The following is a 22,145-nucleotide window of genomic DNA, read 5'->3' as shown; positions in this document are numbered from 1 at the left end:
AAGGTATTGTATATTGTATTTACAGACGTCGCGCATTTTTAACTTGGTTAACACACACTTGACACATCAATTAAACATAACAAACACGGAATGTTACATTCTGCCCTCCTAAAAATAAACTTCGTCCCGAAGTTTAACTCATCTTTACTTAACCCAACTAACTACGACTAATAATTACCTGGGAACACAGATATATAACGACTATATAATCATCTGAGAACACCGTCATCTTCATCTAAATTCCGATCTCAAACTCCAGTAACTCAATAACCATGGTCGCACTGGACCGTAAACAGAACTCCCGTAATCATCACTCGGCTCATAGGCCAACTCATAACTCATTACCAGTAATTTAATCACATTCTCCTTTTTCACATCAATCAACTAATCGAAGTAGGAACAAAACATATAGAACTCATTTGCATAGGTACCCCACAACTAAACGTCAAATTGGACAACTATAACCTACAAACAAGTGCAAATTAAGCATCAAGATTTTACAATCCTACCCAACTAAAAACGTGGTTACGTCCTCGTAACCACCATTATACCTATGCAACAAAATCATTATCAACTACATGTGACAGGAAAGAATACATGGTAAGAGATTGCGCATCAACATTAAGGTCGAAACAAGGTTTTATTAAGGAATTAACTGGTTGTCAACAAGTAACATCTATTACTAGCTCATGCGTAACTTAAAAACACAACATCAAACTAAAAGAACAACAAGAAAGGAATCATGGTTTACACGGTTTCACAACTAAACAAATTTGATGATCAATTATAGACTATGAACGAGCGAGGGAAAAATCAACAAAACAATTTAAGAACTTCTCACATTTGTAAACATATCACAGAAATAGATCTACCACTGCTATCCCTCCCAATCACAGGATCTCATTGACATGTCCGTACAACCATTTTACTCACTCACTGGTTTAGGTCACGAATTAGGCCGATGAATTTAAGCAATCGCCAACATACTCATAATTCATATTTTAAATTATCAAAATTGTTTGCACGACATCACCTCCGAAAACATGTTTCCCGATAAAAGTAACAGCATATGATCTTATGACAACGACAACATTTAACTTCATTTTCAAAACCTTTACTTTCCTACCGGACGGTGAATAACTTTCCTAATTATAGATCTTATAACAGAGTCGTTCATAGAATCCATTTACAGCTTACTACGAACTCAAAGTCAGATAGACTTAATTTAATTCCTTTAAACAAAACCAGTTTAGGTGTCGACTCATATATCGTAATTTACAGGTTCATCTTATTCATTTCAGTCCTATCTTTATTAATGCCCGACTATTACCTCAATCATCAGGATTGGAACCAACACATATCATGTGAATCATAAAAAGGGTTATCCCATTATAATATTGCCAACGTAGTTTTCATAAACAATCTTTATTAAAAAAAATAATCGATAGTAACGACTCGAGAATATAGATATGTCAAATGTCGTGCCATAATAGCAAAAATCATTTTAGCATTTTATGTCAATGTAATAGCGAATATATTCAATAAGAAATAACTCATTGTTTAATTATCATGTTATAGATTTATGTTCAACTGAAATAATTTGATGCGATGAAGGTAATAAATATAACTATGGCACACAACTCATATGAAAGACATTAGAACTCAGATGCATCCTACATGTGTGAACATTTAGACACAAACATTACTACCATTCATGTGTAAACTTTTAACATAACTATTATAATTTTCATGCGAGTATATTATTCGACCACTATGCAATTATGATGAACACTCCAGAGATATTACAACATGCCAAATGTATATATAAAATATGCAAACAGATAGACTCTTATAAACATTTCACCCTTGATTAAAGTCAAATTAAGCTATCCAATTTTTACTCATATTATCATGCCAACCATGTTATCAACTAAGTTTTAAATTTATCACTTGTTAAGATACATAATTAATGAACATGCGTGTTACTGTCGTCATATAAAACATTTTAAATTCACATTACTAAGACTCATGAATTAATCAAACAATCGTATGCAATTTCGACATAGACGCACATTTTAAATGTTTTGATTCACGTTGTAACTTCCAAAAATCACGAATTAAATAGTTGTTCGATTAAAACTTGTTTCATATTACTTTTATAAAACACGGTGAGTTCAAAACACAGGTAAATAGAATAAGGTTTAAAGCACAAGAATTCCATTTTTAAAGAATTTTACAACTTAGTTGGTCTAAACAAACATGTGACAACAATTGGTCCAAAACTTGGGCCAGTTTGTAAAATTTATCATTTAATATTGAGACATCAAGATTTTCGTGGCTTATTAATTTGAAAACATATGCGAATTTTATGATTGATGGGGTTGAAATTAAGCGAAAATTATTAATACAATTTAAATGAGGATTTTATAAAATCGTTGGTCAAACATCACTGTACAGGAACTTCCTAATCACAGTTCACTAAAGTATTCATTTTATTACTCCTAATCCGTATATCCTATAAGCATGAAACCAACGTCAAATGAACACTAACTCACGAGGCTATCTCTCCTAAAATTTTCATCGATAGGCAATAAACAGAAAAGAAGTGGTAGTAAGGTCAATAAAAGGGTAACACCAACCAGAACGAGTTTTATCATTAAGTTATTCATTTTCTATGTCCCAATTCTTACAACTATACTATCGATACTAATGCATCCTAACTTAAATCTCACACTGTACAATTCGTAACATCTACCCCATGGAATTCCTTCACATCCCGATCTTACTCCGTATATCTAAATCACGATTGTGATGACTAAAGATATGAAATTCTATCGTGTTTCTTATTACTATCACAAGACTATACTAACATGACTTTGGGATCACATAACCGCATATTACTTAGTCATAGAAGTACTATCAACACTTCATTCATGCAGGGTACTTACCGTAGCCTTGTCCTGCAGAATGGTTAGAATATATATGGTCTCAAGACATACATCAACTCAATTAAGCAATAATCAAAGTATCAATCAGTTAATACTTAAGCAACGATATTTGAATTTCAGGTTCAACCTTAGGCAACTATTCTACCCTTTTTCTCATATACACTCAGGGTTTCCGGGTCAAACTGAGAGGGCCGCTGGTTCGGTGTGAGGGGGCCCCTAACTCATACCTTACCTTAGTGTGCTCCTAATAGTTCTATCCCGGGGTTCATTTTATTTAGACTCTTCCTATGTTCATTGGGTTCATTGGTTTAGGCCTGAGGATCGTTCGCTCTGATACCACTTTGTAACACCCCGGTTTATGAAAGAGCCTTTAGCAAGACATTCCCTAATAAACCGGACTGTTACCATCTCGGTTTCCCGAGGTAGTGAATAACAAGGTACAACAATACCAAAGTACTTTAAATTAAAACTTAGCGATTACGTGTTTATTACAAATTATCCAGCTAAACTTAATATAAGATAAATGCAACTCGCAGCGGAAAAATAAATTAAGTGATAAATCTTCTATGTGGTCTAGACTTCTAGGTAGATCGGCCAAGTCCTCACGCATCCCACAGCTCCCAAGTCAGCTAATCTTAGTACCTGTCAAGTCTGCTCCCCATTATGGTTCATCACAGGTGTTCACGAATACACAGGGTCAACCACGAGGTTGAGTAGGGAAAACAATGAAACAACAAAATATGATATGCATGCACCTCCGTCTCCTCCACCTCCATCTCAGCTCATATCTCATAACCCGGAACGCCCAGCCATACCGATCCCCGGTAGACTATATATCGACCGTAGTCGATCTGCCCGCTCGCAGCGGAGGACACCAGGGCAAGTCCTGCAGAACCCGCCTGGGCCTTATCACAACATCATCATCACCACACCACATCACCACCACATCCTCCATCTCCAATGCATATGAATGCTCAAAGAAATTAATGCAACACAATATATATAAATCACTAAACTGATAAATCATAAAATCATGCCGGTTACCCGATGTTGTGATAACATACTCCATACGATCAATTCAGTCAAGCACATTCCAGTATATGAAACACAATATGAATCAACAACCACGAAACACGTCAACGTTCACAGCTTGGTCATATGAAACACAACAAGTCAACACAATTTAACAAACACGCTGAAGTCAAGTGTATTTCCCTACCTCATAGTGCCAGCAAATCCAATTAAGCAGTTAAGAAGTCCAGAAGTAAAGCAATGAATTTGATTATCGATCCTTCACGAATTCGTCACCTAAAACAATTATAATAATTATAATTACTATCTACTAAATATAGTAATTTCCCAAAATAGAGGCTTTCCCGTAATAAAATCCCGACACCAACTTATGCCCAACTGGTAACTGAAATAACCCAATTAATATTTTACTCAACTTCCCAAAATAGACAGTTGTTAAAGTATAATTCCTTAAAATGGAAACTTCCCCGATATAGTAATTTTTCTATTAAACAAACCCGACTCAGAATAATTAATTATGATTAATTATTAATTTATTTTAATAACTCGGAACTGCAATCAAATGATAATTAAAGGATTAAATGTCATATGCGATTTTAATGACAACCCGGATCGATTATTTGAATAACTCAACACCCGACTCAAAACCCGTCTTTAATTATATTAAATAATTCGGAAATTAAATTAACTAAATCATTTAAAGACTCGGGAATTAAATTAATTAATTAAGCATACGATAACTTAACGAATTCCAATGATTAAACAATGACCAAAAACCCGATTCAATTACTAAAATAACCCGTCACTAACATCGCCTCTTCCCTCTCACCCACGCACCACCACCGGCCACCACAGGGCCGTGTCAACCACCGGTCGTGTCCCCACTCGACCCAGCCACCGCCAACCACCCCTACTGGGGTCGACTCCCGCCGGCGAGTCCAACCATGGCCGCCAAAGCACCTGGTTCACCACCACGCAACACCAACATCCCATTTTCTCGACTCCCAACCACCGCACCTATTGCCTATCCCCTGCCCAAACCACCACCGTGCTGTACACTGTCAACCCACGAACCAAGACATCGTGACACCACCATTTCGACCTCCCCCGAGTCCATGGTGGTGCCACCCCAAACCTAGCTGTCTAAAACTCGCCTGAACTGCATACATCCACTCGTTTGCTACCCCTGTCGATGCTCCCTTTTACCGCCACTATCACTACCTACAACCACCATAACCACCGCCATTTAACTCGCCCTCTACCACTCTACACCTATACCCGGTCAACAACCCCCATAAACCCCCTTATCAGACACGACACACCCCCAAAACCCCGACATAAAAGAAGAAAAACAGAGAAGGTTAATCTTACCATTTTCCTGCCGCCACAGCAGCCACCACGGCCACCCTCCGTCGTCGCCAATCACCCCTATCTCTTCCTTGCAGTGCCACCAATACCCAGCTCACTCTCCCTCTCTCTCTCTCAGCGTGAAAGTTGGTGTTTGATGTTGAAGAAAGGATGGAGGCGGCTGAGTTTAGAGGGAGGCGGGTTGATGGAGTTGTTTAGGGTAGTGTACTATTAGGGTTAGGGTAGTTATTAGGGTTAGGGTTTAGGGTTAATTGGGCTTTAGGTTTAATGGGCTGAACATATATTGGGCCAACTTAAATGGGTCAGCTCACAATTCGCATTTCTTATAAAACAGACTCAATTAACTTAGCTCGATACGACGCGAGGTAAATAAAATAACTTATCATAATTATCGACTCAGCAATTTACCCGACCTAATTAATATTATAAAATGTATAATAATTAATATATAATAATAATATCCGTTTAATTAATTATATAAAAATACGGGGTATTACAGTATCACAATGTAATGATGGTTAAGATGATGTGATGAGTAGGTATTTGGCATATAAAGTGTTGTCTTGCATTTATTATAATTATCTTGTATATTGGAGGTTGGTGACGATATGGTGGTTGTTATTGTGGAGATGGAAGGTGGTTGGGAGTCCGTCTTCCACTTAAGTCGCCTCTTGAAGCTTCCAACTCCAAGAGGGATGTGCACATTAATGGCTTGAGTTATGGAGGGACTCGTGTGGTTGAGACACGACGTCTGGCAGGGGATCCGGTTGGCTTCCGGACCTGGTACGTCTGGGTGTGTCCCATTACCAGTTTGTGGTTGTTGGTATGTCTGGGCGTGTCGTGGTACCAGTGTGGATGTCGGTATGTCTGGGTGTGTCCCTGTACCGTGGTGGTGGTTATTTGATAGCATCTCATTCATATTATAGTCATGTGCATACTCACACACTTCGAGTCGTGTCACATTTTATTTTTTGAAACTGACGTGTTGTATGTCTGTGTAATTGTCACCTATTTCCGAGGTGCCCTGTGTCGATTCATATGATATTTCCGATCATATGGGGAGCAGGTTGAATACAGGTTTTTCTTGTTGACATGATCGGGATTCGGGCCGCGCTACGGACTTTGGAGTTGAGTACCTAGTCACTAGGTAGACGATATTGTCATAAACGAGTTGTATTTCATTTATTTATTCTTTATGGTTATGTAATTGATGTGACTCATATTTGCACACATTTAATCCCCAAACTAGCCTCGTTCCTATGCTTTCTTGCATGCATTAGGGTCATTTCTTATCTTTAGCTTCCTACTTTGCATATTCTTTAAGGTTTTGTGTCCTTGGAAGGAGAGGAATGCTAACCTTGCATATATGGAGCAAAACGGAGTTAACTAGATCGCATCTAACGACCAAGCAACAAAGAGGAGACCAATACTAAAGGCCTAGGTCAATAAAACAAGTATTTGGGCAATGATGAAAGACCCCCAAGGCTCCTCAACGATCCCTACGGATCATGAGGAAGCAAATTGAAGAAGAAGCCACACTGGGCTATGAGACGGGCGTCCCAAGCTCAGCCCAGGCATCCTGAAGAACAAGACGGGCGTCCCAAAGCCTCAACCCGAGCGTCCCACAAGCAAGACGGGCAAATTTCCTTACAATATGGGCGTCCAACAGGGGCAGATTGATCGTCTCCTTAAGGGACTTGCAAGGCGTTAATCTTCATCTTAGGGACTTAATCGTCATTTAAGCTCTTAGCTACCCTAATAATTGTACTTAGTATAAATACCCCATTGTATTAGGAGATAAATTATCAGGTTTTAGTATAGTTTATTACCAAGTTTTAATCATGCTTTATTAGTATTAATCAAGTTGTATTTCACAATTCAATCTTAATCATATCTTAATCTTTCCTTAATCATTCAAGTGTTCTTAGATTTAGTTGGGTAATTTGAAGACGATTTGGGTTTATTGGAGAATTGACAACTCTTCATCATTCAACAAGTTTTCTTCTATTATTCTTTGCTTATTATTTGGATAATCCTAAGTTGGTAGAATTCTTTTACCCTTTTGCTTAATCCTTGTTTATTGTTTTATTCATCCATCATGTTTAGCTTTGTTAATATGATTGACAGCCTTATTAGCGTGTTTTTCATGATCATGAGTGATTAGTCTCCTAACTAGGGTTAATGTGGGATTAGGGGAGTTAATCATGGGGTAGATGGTCCGGTTTAAAACTCGTCGTCAAAAGCTACCAACCAAAACAATATTTATAACTTCACCAACTACTCTTAGTAAAGAGGTAAGTAAAGGTCGGATCCCATGGGACGGGTATTGATGTATGTAGGATTCTCAATTGAAAATGGTTTTGTCTTAGGGTGTCACAATTTGTGTTGAGATGAAATTGGTCTAAACTAATTAACAAGATAAAAGTAAAGAAATGAAAACAAGCAAGATAATTAAAAGGGGATGTAAACAATTGATTAAAGGCACTAGGGTGTCATGGGTTCATAGGGGATTCATGGGAGTTGATCATACAAACATCTTCTCAATTATATAGCAAGCAATTATTGTTGTGATGGGATCGAGTTGGTGTATAAGCTTACAATCCCTAAGAAGGTTTGGGTCCCGGAGCCGAATCGATTAGATTGTACAACACCTACAAGTCGACTTAATCCTTCCAATCCAACTATATGCATGGTCTAATGAGGCTCGAGTTGGTGTATATGTTTACAAGCCTCATTGAAAAGATAAGTGATGGGTAAAAAAAGCAAGGATTCATAGGCTCACATTTCATCAAATATAACATGTGCATAAGTTGAAATCACAACAAGCAAGCAATTTAATTATGAAAACATATTAGATTAAGCATGAATTATTCCCCATGTTTGTTTCCCCTAATTCCCCATTAACCCTAGCTAAAGAAACTACTCACTCATGATCAAGTTTAGCATGCTAATAAGGTTGTCAATCTTACTAACAAAGCAAAACATGATGAATGAATGAAAGTGATTAAAAATAATTAAACAAGATTAAGAGGGAATTATACCTATGAAGATGATTCCAAATAATAAAGCAAAGAATAATAGAAGTACTCGATGATTGATGGAAGGTTGTCAATCCTCCAAATAAACCCAAATAATCTTCTAATAACCCAAAATAAAGGAAGACCAATAAAAGAATTAAGGAAAGATTAAGATACGATTAATATTGATAAATTGTATTACAACTAAATTAAGACTAATTTTAGAGAATTACAACTTGATTAAGAGATGGTTAAGAAGTGATTAGGAATTGATTATAATCTAGGTAGTACAAAGGGGTATTTATACTAAAGATTAGGTACAAGGATTAGGGTTAGTGAGGGCTTAAATGACTATTAAGACCCTAAGAAAAGTTGAGGAAATGCTCCTCTCGAGTGAAATGAACGGATCCCCTTGCTAGTCTTGCCACGATCCACCCGTCCTGTGCTGTGGCATAGGCTCTTCTGACTTGTGATCCGCTCGGATCTAGGGGAAGACGCTCGGATTCAGACTTCTCAAGCCGCTCGTCCTTGGAGCAACACGCCCGGATCTTGGTGTTGTGAGACGCCCGGATCGTGCATGATCCGCTCGAATTCCCGGCCAGGCTGCTTCTCTTCTTTAGTTCCCCAACAATCCGCAAGGATCGTGTTGGGGATGCAAGGATCCTTTCGTCATTACCCATTTCACTTTATTATCTACTTAGGCCTCTAGTATTGGTCTTCTCTTTGATGCTTGGTCAATAGATGTGGTCAATTTAGCTCCATTTCGCCTCATAAATGCAAGGTTAGCAATCCTTTCCTACCAAGGAGACAAAACCTCAAAGAATATGTAAAATGGGAAACTAAAGGCAATAAATGACCTAAATATGTGCTAAAAAGCATAGGAACGAGGCTAATTCGGGGACTAAATGTGCTCAAATATGAGTCACATCAAACACCCCCAAACCGAACCTTTGCTCGTCCCGCGTAAAGAGGTGACTAAAACTAGGACCTTTATTTAAACTAACCTACTAATATAGCCGATATGAGACAATTAGCGGGTCTCACTCCGCCCCTTCAACTCACAACAAGACAACCATGAGGTAGGATGCCTTCTTGCAAGGCAAGGTGGGGCTTGCCAAAATGGCGATACATCCAAGCATTAAGCACACAAAAACAAGTAATGGATGCATCTACAAAAATGAATAGCCACTTTCCTCATCTAAATGGCGGAAATTATCTACAAGGGAAGCAATCTAAGGGTACACACTCCATCATAGATACGGTTTCTTCAAGCTACTAAGCCTAGGAGGATACCAATAAATCACCTCCAAGTTGTGTCAAGCTAGGGTACCTTTGTCCTCAATCGTTAAATGCTTTCATCAAGAGTAGTCTCCCTATGGTGTTAGAAACACTGGAGGATCGCGGAATTCCTCTTCTTGCCTAGACAAGAAGAAGGGTCGTCCCTTCTCTACCATGCATAAAAGTGGATTCGATGGATAAAAGGGATCAATGTGTTTTGAGTTTCATATGGGAGTTTGCTTTTGATGTTGTTGTTATTCCCCCCAATTTCTTGTGGCATTTGACATTTTTGAGAACAATTCCTTTTTTGCCATTTTTTTTATGTTTGACATTTCAATACTTGACAACTTTCAACGTTTTGCATTTTTGAACATTTTCAAAGTCACTCTAATTTGTAAGGAGGGTGCTTATATTTGAAGCATAGAAGTTCTTATTTTTGTAGTCCTCTTTTCTTTGATACAATTTGCAAACTTTTTGATTTTTCATTTCAATGCTTGAACTCAATTTGATACTTTTTGTGCCCATTCCCTTTTTGATGACAAAATGTGGTGATAGATGTGGAAGATGGTTGCATGGCTTCAAAGGTCACCTTGGAATAAACGGTAGCCAATGACTTATTACACCAAAAGGTACTCTTGACTAGGCCTTAATCCATGGGTCAAAGGATACTAGCATGACACATCGTAGGGTGTTTTAGAAGCATTCTAGTGAGAAAAGTCTCAAGAATAAAAAGTATCTACAAGGGCCTTATATACACTTGTCAAGTTTCCCAAATAGATGTTTTCACATTTTTTTTCTAAAATGCAACTACATGCCATAATGCAACTAACATTTATATAACCTAATGCATATGCTTCTATCAACAAGTATGTCATATAAACTACATACAACTCCTAGAATCACATTGGTTTGTACCGCATCATTCAAAATAAAGCCACATAGCCATTAACATATAGAGGAAAAAGGAGATTGGAAAGATCATACCATGCGGTCTTCATATTCCTCATGTCTCGGATGTGGCGTAGTCGATCAACGCGATAGAAGGATAAACAAATAAACAAACAAGTATATACAATTCTACACTATAAAGGCAATGAACATGTTTTTGGTTTTTCAAAATTTTTCAATTTTATAATTTTTGATTTAAATGTCAAGTTAGAATTCCCCATCCCCACACTAGTATGGGCATTGTTCTCAATGGCCAATACGATAGGAAATTATATAAGCTATATGAGAATGCACGATTTCTACACTATTATGCAAACTATACGACATATATACAAGTGATGCATTCTAAGCTACTGGTCGGACTCTCGAGGGAGGTTTAGTTTTCGGTACTTGTCGTTAGGAGCACCTAGACCAAAACACAATTTATAACTCTACAAACAACTCTACAATTAGTAAAGAGGCAAGTAAAGGTCGGATCCCAAGGGACGGGAATTGAGATGAGATTTTCAATTGCAACTAGCGGTGTCTAAGGGTGTCACAATTTGGGGTTTGAAGTTGAAGATCACTAAACTAAATAGCAATAAAAGTAAACAAGTAAGATGATTAAAAAGGGATGTAAACAATTGATAAAAGGCACTAGGGTGTCATGGGGTCATAGGGGATTCATGGGAATTGATCATACAAACATATTCTCAAATTATAAGCAAGCAATTATTGTTGTGATGGATCGAGTTGGTTTATATCTTACAATCCTAGGAAAGTTTGGGTCCCGGAGCCGAATCTATTAGATTGTACAACACCTATAAGCCGACTTAATCTTCCCTACTCAACTATATGCATGGTCTAATGAGACTCGAGTTGGTTTATGTCTTACAAGTCTCATTGAAAAGATAGGTGATGGGTAAAAAATGCAAGGATTCATAGGCTTGCATTTCATCAGACATAACATGAGCATAAGTTGAGATCACAACAAGCAAGCAAATAAACTATGAAAACATATTAATTTAAGCATGAATCATCCCCCATGTTGGTTTCCCCTAATTACCCATTAACCCTAGCTAAGGAAACTACTCACTCATTATCATGTTGAACATGCTAGCAAGGTTGTCAATCATACCAACAAAGTAAAACATGATGAATAAATGAAGTTAATTAACAATAATTAAAAAGGGATTAAGAGGATTATACCTACTAATGATTCCAATAATAAAGCAAAGAATAATAGAAGTACTTGATGATTGATTGGAAGGTTGTCAATCTCCCAATAATAACCCAAATAATCTTCAACTATCCAAAATGAAAGATGAACAAAAGAGAGATTAAGGAAATTAAATTTGTATTAAGACTTGATTAAATGTTGATTACAAGATTAAAGAGAGATTTGATTGATATTAACTACACTAAAGATTGCTAAGAAGAACATGCTTATCTAATTAGACTAATGGGGTATTTATATGGGGGATTAGGTACATAAATTAGGGTTAACTAAGGGCTTAAATGACGATTAAGTCTTTGAGGAAATGCCGGTCTCGAGAGAGACTCTGGTCTCCTTTTCGCCGGTCCTTGAAAAATATGCGCATCCTTCATTGAACATGTTTGAGTTATTGTCCTCCACAATAGTGCGTTAACATAATAAATCTCATTAATGAAATATCATCAGATATTTATTTATTTGATTCTCGTCAGTTGATTAACGTAAATCGATAACGGTTGGCTGACTAGAGTTTAACGTTATTGTCGTGAGACGGCGGTGATCAACTGACGCCTTTCGGTCACACCTAAAGAAACGAACCCCAATTGATAACTAATTAATTGTATGAGATACAATTTGTTTAGTCCCTTGATTTATAAACTAAGAGGTTAGTCGATTATTTTTAGAGAGATTTCGAGTTGCGAACTCGAGGAGCGGCAGTTATTATTTAATTATGCGATAATGGAATAGTAAGTTTTGGGAGACGGGTTTTAGTTAATTAACTGTTAATTTACTAAAATTGTACTAATTGATTAATGTGATTAATATTAGTACGTAAATAATATGTGTAGTGGTACACGTATATTTACGGAGTGAATTGGACGAATTAATTATGGAAGTATTTAAACATGAAACGATGTTTAAAATAAAAATTACACCTATTTGTGCGACAAATATAAGAACCAACATGGACCCGTTAATGGGCAAGTGGACCGTGTAAAATAGAGTAGTGGATGATTACTCACATAATCATTTCACCTTATTTTGTATACTACCATAAGTTATCTTATATAAGATTTTGCATGTGATGTAAGATGAAAAATATAAGACAGAGTTTGTACACTCCCTCACTCCAATAAGTTCCACCCGCCACTTTCACATGTATACACTCCATTTGTTTTGTTCATTTTCTATACACTACCTCACTACAACACACAACACTCATGCATGTGAACTTTTTCTCCAACATCTCTCTAAAATAATAAGCATCTTTTTACTAAGTTGTTAGTAAAACAAAATAAATACTAAGAGTGTTAGTATTATTAACATATTATCAAGGGTTAAATTTTACTAGTATCTAGTTAATACTTGTAAAATTACTTGGGTGTAAGTTCTTGGGTGGATTAAGGAAGGAGACCTTCTACTCTGGAGGTTGGTTTTTGGAGGATCTTCCATATTCATATAGCTCAAGAAAAAGCTAGTAAGGTGAACTAGTTTGTGCCCTTTTTACCACAAAAATCAATGTAAAGAAATTGTTTTCCCTTATACTTTCATTTTTATGCTTTCATATTAGCATGCATGTTACATAGATCACCTAAATGACAATTTATGAGATAAATTAATTTTATTAGAGAGTCTAATATGGATCCATGATCTTTCAGAACATGTAGAAGACGGATTTAGCTGTCACACAATCCGAGCATCCAGGGCACGGGGCGGGCGGATTGTGGTGGTTTTGGCCGAGCGGATTCTTGGGGTGGACGGGCGGATTGTGGTGGTTTTGGCCGAGCGTCCAGCTGGGGAAGACGCTCGGATTGCCTATCTTGGACGGGCGGCTTGTGGACAATCCGCTCGGATTGTCTTACAGCTTCTTTCTTCCTTCTTTTCTTCCTTTCTCTTCATAAAATCCTTGAGGATTTCCCCGGAGATGCAAGGATCTTTTCTCATCATTGCCTATCTACTATAGTATGTACAAAGGCCTTCTAGTCTTGTCTTCTCTTTGATGCTTGGTCATTGAATTCAATCAATTTAGCTCTATTTTGCCATGAAAATGCAAGGTTTGCACTCCTTTCCTACCAAGGACACAAAACCTCAAAGAATATGCAAAACAAAAGACTAAAGACAATAAATGACCCAAATATGCACTAAAAAGCATGGGAACAAGGCTAATTCGGGGACTAAATACGCTCAAATTATGGTCACATCAAATATCCCCAAACCGAACCTTTGCTGGTCCCGAGTAAAGAGGTGACAAAGACTAGGACCGTTATTTAAACTAACCTAATAGCATAGCCGATATGAGACAATTAGCGGGTCTCACTCCGCCCCTTCAACTCACAACAAGACAACCATGAGGTAGGATGCCTTCTTGCAAGGCAAGGTGGGTCTTGCCAAAATGGCGACACATCCAAACATTAAAGCACATAAAATCAAGTAATGGATGCATCTACAAAAGAATAGCCACTTTCCTCATCTAAGTGGCGGAAATTATCTACAAGGGAAGCAATTCAAGGGTACACATCCCTTCATAGATGCAATTTTTCAAACTACTAAGCCTAGAAGGATACCAATAAATCACCTCCAAGTTGTGTCAAGCTAGTGTACCTTTGTCCTCAATCGTTAAATGCTTTTGTCAAGAGTAGACTCCCTATGGTGTTAGAAACACTGGAGGATCGCGGAATTCCCCCTCTTGCCTAGACAAGAAGAAGGGTCGTCCCCTCTCTACCATGCACAAAAATGGATACAATGGATAAAGGGATCGATCGAATTTGAGTTTCATTTGGGAGTTTGCTTTGTTGTTTTTCGCCCCAATTTCTTATGGCATATAACATTTGAGAACACTTTCTTTTTGCCATTTCTTTTGATTTTTTTAGCAATTCAATACCTGACAACTTTCAACTTTTGCATTTCTTTTTGAACATTTTCAAAGTCACCCCATATGTAGTGAGGGTGCCTTATATTTGAAGCTTTAGGAGTCTATTTTTGCTCCTCTTTTCATTTGATGCAATTTTTTTTTTTTTTTTGCAAACTTTCTTTCACTTTTCATTTCATTTCTTTTAACTCAAATCAATTTCTTTTTGTGCCCATTCCCTTTGATGACAAAAATGTGGTAGAACATGGATGATGGATGCATGGTTTCAAGGGTCACCTTGGAATAAACGGTAGCCAATGAGTTATCACACCACAAGGTACTCTTGACTAGGCCTTAATCCATGGGTCAAAGGATACTAGCATGACACATCCTAGGGTGTTTTACAAGTATTCTAACAAGCAAAGTCTTAAGAAGAAAAAGCATCTATTAGGGCCTATATACACTTGTCAAGCTTCCCAAGTAGACGGTTTCACAAAATTTTCTAACATGCATACTACATGCCATGATACAACTAACATATATACATCCTAATGCAAATAATTCTACCAACTCGTATGACATATAAACTAAATGCAAGTCCTAAATTCACATTGTTTATACCGCATCAATCAAAATAAAGCCACATAGTCATTAACATAAAGAGGAAAGAGGAGATTGGAAAGATCATACCATGCTGTCTTCAATATCCTCATGTCTCGGATGTGGCGTAGTCGATCAATGTGGACAAGGATAGAACAAACACAATATATACAACAATATATACAAGACTACACTACAAAGGAAATGAACTTGTTTTTGGTTTTTCAATTTTTCAATTTTTTTGGTTTTTCGAAATTTTTATTTTTTTTGGATTTTTGAAATAAAAGTTAAGTTAGAATTTCCCATCCCCACACTAATATGGGCATTGTTCTCAATGACCAATATGATAGGAAACTATGCAAGTATGATGCATGAATTCTACACTAAATGCAAGCTATACTATGCTACACTACATGATGCATGGGTTTTTGTTTATGACGGAGAGCGTAATTTAGATTACCTCCCATTGCGTATGCATGTACTTCCCCAAACCAAAATAGACATTATTTCTAATGTCTTAAATTTGGGGGTAGTTCATGCACACAAGATGTAATGCATGAAACTAATTGTCATTTTTGATTTTTCAATGGGAACAATAAAAGAACACCTCAATGGAGCCGAGGTGTTAGTCCTCATGTTGCTAGGACTCTCCAAATTATGATTAAGATAAAATAAATAAAACAAAGAAAGAAGTAGACAAACCTCAAGAGGGTAGGAGCCTCCAAAGCTTGCTAGTCATCCACCATATCATCATTGTCATCATTTTCCTCCATAGAAGTGGACTCATCTCCACTCCCCTCTTCACTTCCTTGCTCACTTCCTTCATCATCTTCATTAGCCTCTTCTTCTTCATCTACCTCTTCAACAATGCCCTCATCATCAACAACCTCATCATCGACATTCTCATCTTTACCCGGTCTTTCATCCCTAGATGTACTTGGAAAGAAGACTTCCTTATCCGCCCAACTAGGCAAAGGACATGAAGGATCAAGTAGTCCTTGCCTAGCTAAATGAAAGAGGGGTGGATATTGGGCCAAGTATACATCTACTCGATCATTATAAGCTTGTTTGTGCATCTCTTGCATAAGTAGAGTCATATAGTCATTGCCCACTTCAACACCTTCGGGTTTGAATTCTTGATATTTGAATGGATAGGGTGGTGTGACAATGGAGGAGGAGGGCTTTTCAATTTCACCCCTTTGTTGACGGATGATGTACTCGGTGCCCTTTGAGAGTGGAAGTAGGTAGTTTGTTCGATGAGCACTCAATCGGCATATCTTGGAAGGCAAAGTGAAAGATCTAGCATCATTGGTGAGCCACCCATAGTTGGTGTCAAGAGAGTTATGCTTGACCCACTTGTACTTGTTAATCATGGTATCCATGTCAATGAGATGATCCCCTTTGATCGCCACATAAGTATTTTCCTTGTTGAAATTTGGATCAAAGTACTTGGCCAAGAGAGTAACTAGACCTCCATTTACGATAAAAGCGGTGCCTTCCTTCCCACAATCAATATTGAGCCATCTTTCCACCAAAAGCTTTAGAGTATTGTAAGGCTTGGTGAATTCCCTTCCGACATTTAAGGCCGACTCAAGTAGAACAAAATCGACCTTGGTAAAGTGGTTAGTGTATTTTCTTGCAATTATAGTATTCCCGATGACCTTGTGCCACACTCTAATGCCCGGATGGTGGACTAATAGAGCACGACAAGCATGAAAGTTCTCAAATTTCTTCCCGGAAATCGCCTCCCAAAGAGGAGCAGGGTCATATTTTTCGGGCATCTTATGATAAAATGGTGTATCACTAAGACCTAATGCTTTACTCAAAACATCAAAGGTGATGCGCCTATTCACATTGGCAAGGCGAAACTCGATGTATGTTCTAGTCTCTACCTTAGTCACTTTCAATGAACTTAAGAATTCCAAGGTAAGGGAGGGGTATGTCAATTCTCTTGTAGTAAACAATTTTCCCAACCCCATAGCTTCAAAGAAGGCTTTTGTTTGTTCAAGGACACCCAATTTGTTCAAGGCATCTTCACATATGAATTTGGTGGGTAGAATGGCTTTCTTAGCATACTTGGCAAATGTATCCCTATGGGAGTTAGAAATGAAAATTACCTCCGGATAGTTTGGTAATTGAGCAATTTTCGGAGTTGTTGATGTTGTTGCTTCCAAGGGAGGATTTTGTTGTTGTTGAACTTCTAAGTTTGCACTAGCAACCACCATAGCCATTGAAGCTTTCTTTGCTTGAAGGCTTTGTTGCCTTTTTGAGAGTGCCTTTGCCTTGAGTGCCTTTGTTGATCCTTTTGTTCTAGCCATTGATGACTATACCAAGAAAAGATTGAAAATCTTCAATTTTCAATTATACCCAAATCGATTTTAAGATGAAAGGATTTGCCTTTGTATTTCAAAAATCGACTCAAAGGTTGAAGATTTTGGTACTTGGATTGATTATTGTTGTAAAAGGAGTGATTAATTGTTGTTGTAAGGAAGTTTGAATTTGATTTTGTTGAATTTGGTTGAGGAAATCTTGTTTTTGGTGATGGAGAGGATGAGGGTTTTGGGGTTTTTGGGTAGTGTTTGAATGTATGAATGAATGAATGTGGGAAGGGGTATTTAAAACACCCGAAATTTTCAAAACTGCAGGGGGAAGACGAGCGGATTCCCTTTGGGACGCTCGGATTTTGCTCAATCTGGGTTCAGGAAATCTCGCCTAAAGACGAGCGTCTTTTAGTGAAGACGAGCGGATTCTTGCAGTTCAGGACGAGCGGATTCCCTTAAAGACGAGCGGATTCTGTTACAGCGAATTTGGTTATTCTGTACTGGCAAAAAGACGAGCGTCTTCTTGCAAAGACGAGCGGATTCTTTCAGACGAGCGTCTTCTCAGCTAGGACGCTCGGATTCTCTAACAGTCCCAAATTTTCAATTTTGCAGCTCATTTGGTCGGACGGATTCTTCCACAGACGCTCGGATTCCCATAAGACGAGCGGATTACCCATAGGGACGCTCGGATTCCTCCTGGTCTACCCGGATTCAGTTCCATCTGTGCACTTGCATATCCCGCGTCATTTTCATTCTTCAAATCCCGTGTTCTTCATTATAGGGGCACTACAAAGGCATGAATAGCCTAGGCAATTGCTATCCCCACACTAAGCTAAAGTACTACACATCAATAAAATCTTTAGTCCCTCCCTCACTTCTCTCAAAAATGATAAATATCTTGATCAAGGCATAAAAATCCAAAAAAAAATGACAAAAATGCAATGTATGAATTAAAATGCAAGTTAGGGAGTTAGAAATATTTACAAATGGTGGTTTGGAGAGGACTTCACCAAACTCTCATCCTTAGAGAGATGTCATGGGGGCATGTCCAAGGTGTTGTTGATGTTACTCAACACCTTGAAAAAGTAGTCAAAAGCTTGTTCATTGTCATGATAAAGATCCTCAATAGACCTTTGCACTTGTTGTCCTTCATGTTGGTCTTGATCGATAGCATTACCAATATAGGGATTGAAAATCCCTTCAAACTCATCGTCCCAAAGACCACAAACTTCATCTACTTGGTCACTAAAGATCTCTTGAGTTGATAGAGACAACTCTTCCACTTTCTTGTTTTGGCCAACAAGGCCATCCCCTTCTTCGCTTGACTTTGGTGAGCTTTTCAAGCTTTCTTTGTCACAATTCACTTGCTCTTTTGATGGAGCATCTGTTAGAAATCTATATCTCATTACTTAACATATTCATATATGTTCTAATTAATTTAGTCATAAAATTAATAACAAATCTTATGCATGCAAACAATAATAAAATTAGAGAAGAAATCGTTTTCTCACCATATAAATTTCGGTCATCAAATGGGCACCAACAAGATCTCCTTCTTGTTAGTTCTTGAGCTTTCCAAATGGAAGAACAAGGATTCAAGTATAGAATCCCTCCCGAAAGCATATACCCAAGGAAAACTCATAATAACCAATATTATTTAGATCTAGTAATAATATTAGTTTTACTTAAAATATGACACAAACTAAATTATATTTTTCTCTTGAATATTTCGATCAAGAGGGAGTATTTTTGTGAGGTTTTTATTTCTCTAGAAATCTCATAAGATGTGTAGAGAGAAAGCATTTTTCTAACACTAGAAAAATATAAAAGATGTGAATGAATAATTGTAGAGGAAACATCCTCTATTACCCAAGTGAAAACCGGTTGGAGGAAGTATGATGTCCAATGCATGGGCTAGTTTTTCTACCCAAGAAAAATAGGCATGCAATGCTACAAGTTAGGTTTTCATCATTGTGTTTTCCACTTAAATAAAAAAACACAATATACACCTTAAACCCTCCAATTTTTCAGCACTTATAAAATGGAAAGTCCATTTTATATTTTGTCATTTGTCAATTTTGTCACATGTAACATGTTACATGACATGTCACAATGTAATGTATTTTTTTAACATATTAAAAAATCAACATACTCATAAAATATGTCATTTACAAAATCGACTAGTAATTCGTAATTACTTGTGCCAAAAGTGTTTCCGTATTATAAACTACAACATTCTGTATTTATAATAATTTATTCATTATGTTTCAATTGTTTCTGTAAACAATAATTTCATCTAAGTAATAAAATAATTCGATTACTTAGACCGTGTCTCAATTAATCATATAATAAGATACGTTAATTATACTCACAAAATCATCCGTCAATTTTAAGCAATTTAATTAACTCGTATCGGTATACGATTAATTAAATAATCAATTAAGATTATTTCCCTATAGGTATGACCTAAGGGAATCAACTGATCACCACCGTCGCACGACAGTAATGTCAAACTCTAGTCAGCCAATCATTACCGATATGTGTGGACCAGTTGACTGTAAAATATTACATCCCACATGTATTCTTAAAATGAGATTTAAACATGTGATCATCATGATCAACAGTTGTGATCGCATTATTGTCGGAGGACACATATTCCAACAATCTCCCACTTGTCCTCGACAAGTGTGCGTCACCAATTTGAAGGAAATGTAGATTCATATACATATTTAACATACTCATATATGTCTAATTAATTTGTCATAAATTAAAACGGATCTTATGCATGCAAACATTAATAAAAGAGAAGAGAAATAATGTCCTTACATTGAAGTATTTCGGTTTAGAGGGCACAAGAGAGATCACCTTTCTCTTCTTGTTCTTGAGCTTTTCCAATGGAAGAACAAAGATCTAAGTGTAAGATCTCTCCCTATGTATAATACCCAAGGCTCCTCTTAATTAAATTAATATTACAAATACTAGTTATAATATTAATTCTTAGTAGAAAATTGAACCAAAATAATGTTGAACACTTGAATTATTTCGGTTTATGTAAGAGAGAAAGAGAGGATTTTATCTCACTAGAAATCTCTATATTTGATGATGGAATAGAATGAATAACAATATACCACATTTTGTATATTATTAGGCAAAAATAAAACAAAAGCCATGATGGCTTTTGCCTTCTCAAAACCGGGTAAGAGGAGGGGTTTTGGGGAGCCAATGCATGAATTTGTTGCTCTTAACAAAGTTCATAGGCTTGCATGGCTAGACTACTCTTTAATCATTATGTTTTCTTATTAAAATATAAACACAATATTAAGTCTATTCCTCCTCTTATTTTCGGCACTTAACATAATATGGTGTCCATATTATTTTTGTCAATTGTCTATATGTTACATGTCACATGTCACATATATTTGTTATGTAATTTTTAACTTATTAAAAATCAACGTATTAATAAAAATACGTCACATACAAAAATCGACTTAGTAATTTCATAATTACTTATGCCAAAATTTTTACCAATTTATAAATCACAACTGATTGTATTTATAACAATTCATTCAATTTAATTGTTACATTAAACAATTTATTTCATCCGAGTAATGATACAATTCAATTACTCAGACCGTATCATATTTAATCACATTTCAATATGATACGTAAATTTTACTTCCAAAATCGTCCGTCAATTTTCAAGTAATTTAATTAACTCGTAACATTATACGATTAATTAAATAATCAATTAAGAGGGTTGCCCTTTAGGTATGACCTAGGGGGTCAACTGATCACCACCGTCACACGACAGTAATGTCAAACTCTAGTCAGCCAATCATTACCGATATATGTTGACCAGTTGACAGTAACAATATTACTTCCCAATTGTATTCATTTTAATGAGACTTAAACATGTGATCATCATGATCAACAGTCGTGATCGCATTATTGTCGGAGGACACATATTCCAACAATCTCCCACTTGTCCTCGACAAGTGTGCGTCACCAATTCTCTTGTCCTATTACTATCTCCCACTCAATGTAAGGTGTCTTTCAGGTCGTACTTGCAAGTGATCATATCGAGAGTGGTTTCCTCGATCTGGAGAATAACTGATTGACCGGATTTATCCACTATGGATACCATCCGAGCGTGGCCACGCATTTCCAGTTCATTACTCCTCGAGTGGCCCTGAGATATTATTATAACCCTGACTAGGGGTGGACAATTCCTATCGCACTCATTCCCTTCGACTAGCCACAGCCATCATAACCCAAAATATGCCCATTTGACCCCATTTACGAAGGTCGTAGTAACATAAATCAAAGTTAATCGAAACTTGTGCCATCTTAGGCGAATAGTCTTTAGTCAAAAGAATCGACTCATTTGAATACTATAGTAGCTCTCGCCACGACCAGGCTATATAAATTTGCCAGAACTCTATAAGCGGTCATTAGGCCCGACAAAATGTTCCTAACAGTTTGCCTATGTGATCGACTAGTCATCTCACATGACTGTATGGCACTTGAACTTGCCATCAATCGCCTCACACTCTAGTCACTTCGAGACGTCACCTCATATAAGTAACTATG

The 22,145-nt window shown here is 37.0% G+C and overlaps 1 long non-coding RNA gene across 1 annotated transcript in view; it reads right to left on the bottom strand.

The window, feature by feature from the left end:
- Positions 1-3,437: 3,437 nt before the first annotated feature.
- Positions 3,438-22,145, bottom strand: part of LOC141598372 (uncharacterized) — a 110,122-nt gene continuing 91,414 nt past the window's right edge. Inside the window, exons 2-3 of the long non-coding RNA XR_012523460.1 lie at positions 4,168-4,256; positions 3,438-3,599 (exon numbers count right to left, since the gene is read on the bottom strand). This is a non-coding gene — a long non-coding RNA (uncharacterized LOC141598372). The remainder of the gene's footprint in view (positions 3,600-4,167; positions 4,257-22,145) is intronic.

Source organism: Silene latifolia, chromosome 9, assembly GCF_048544455.1.
Source record: "Silene latifolia isolate original U9 population chromosome 9, ASM4854445v1, whole genome shotgun sequence".
In the NCBI taxonomy this organism is placed as follows: Eukaryota; Viridiplantae; Streptophyta; class Magnoliopsida; order Caryophyllales; family Caryophyllaceae; genus Silene; species Silene latifolia.
Note: the sequence above shows the minus strand (reverse complement) of the source record. Positions and strands in the feature narration are given on the sequence as shown.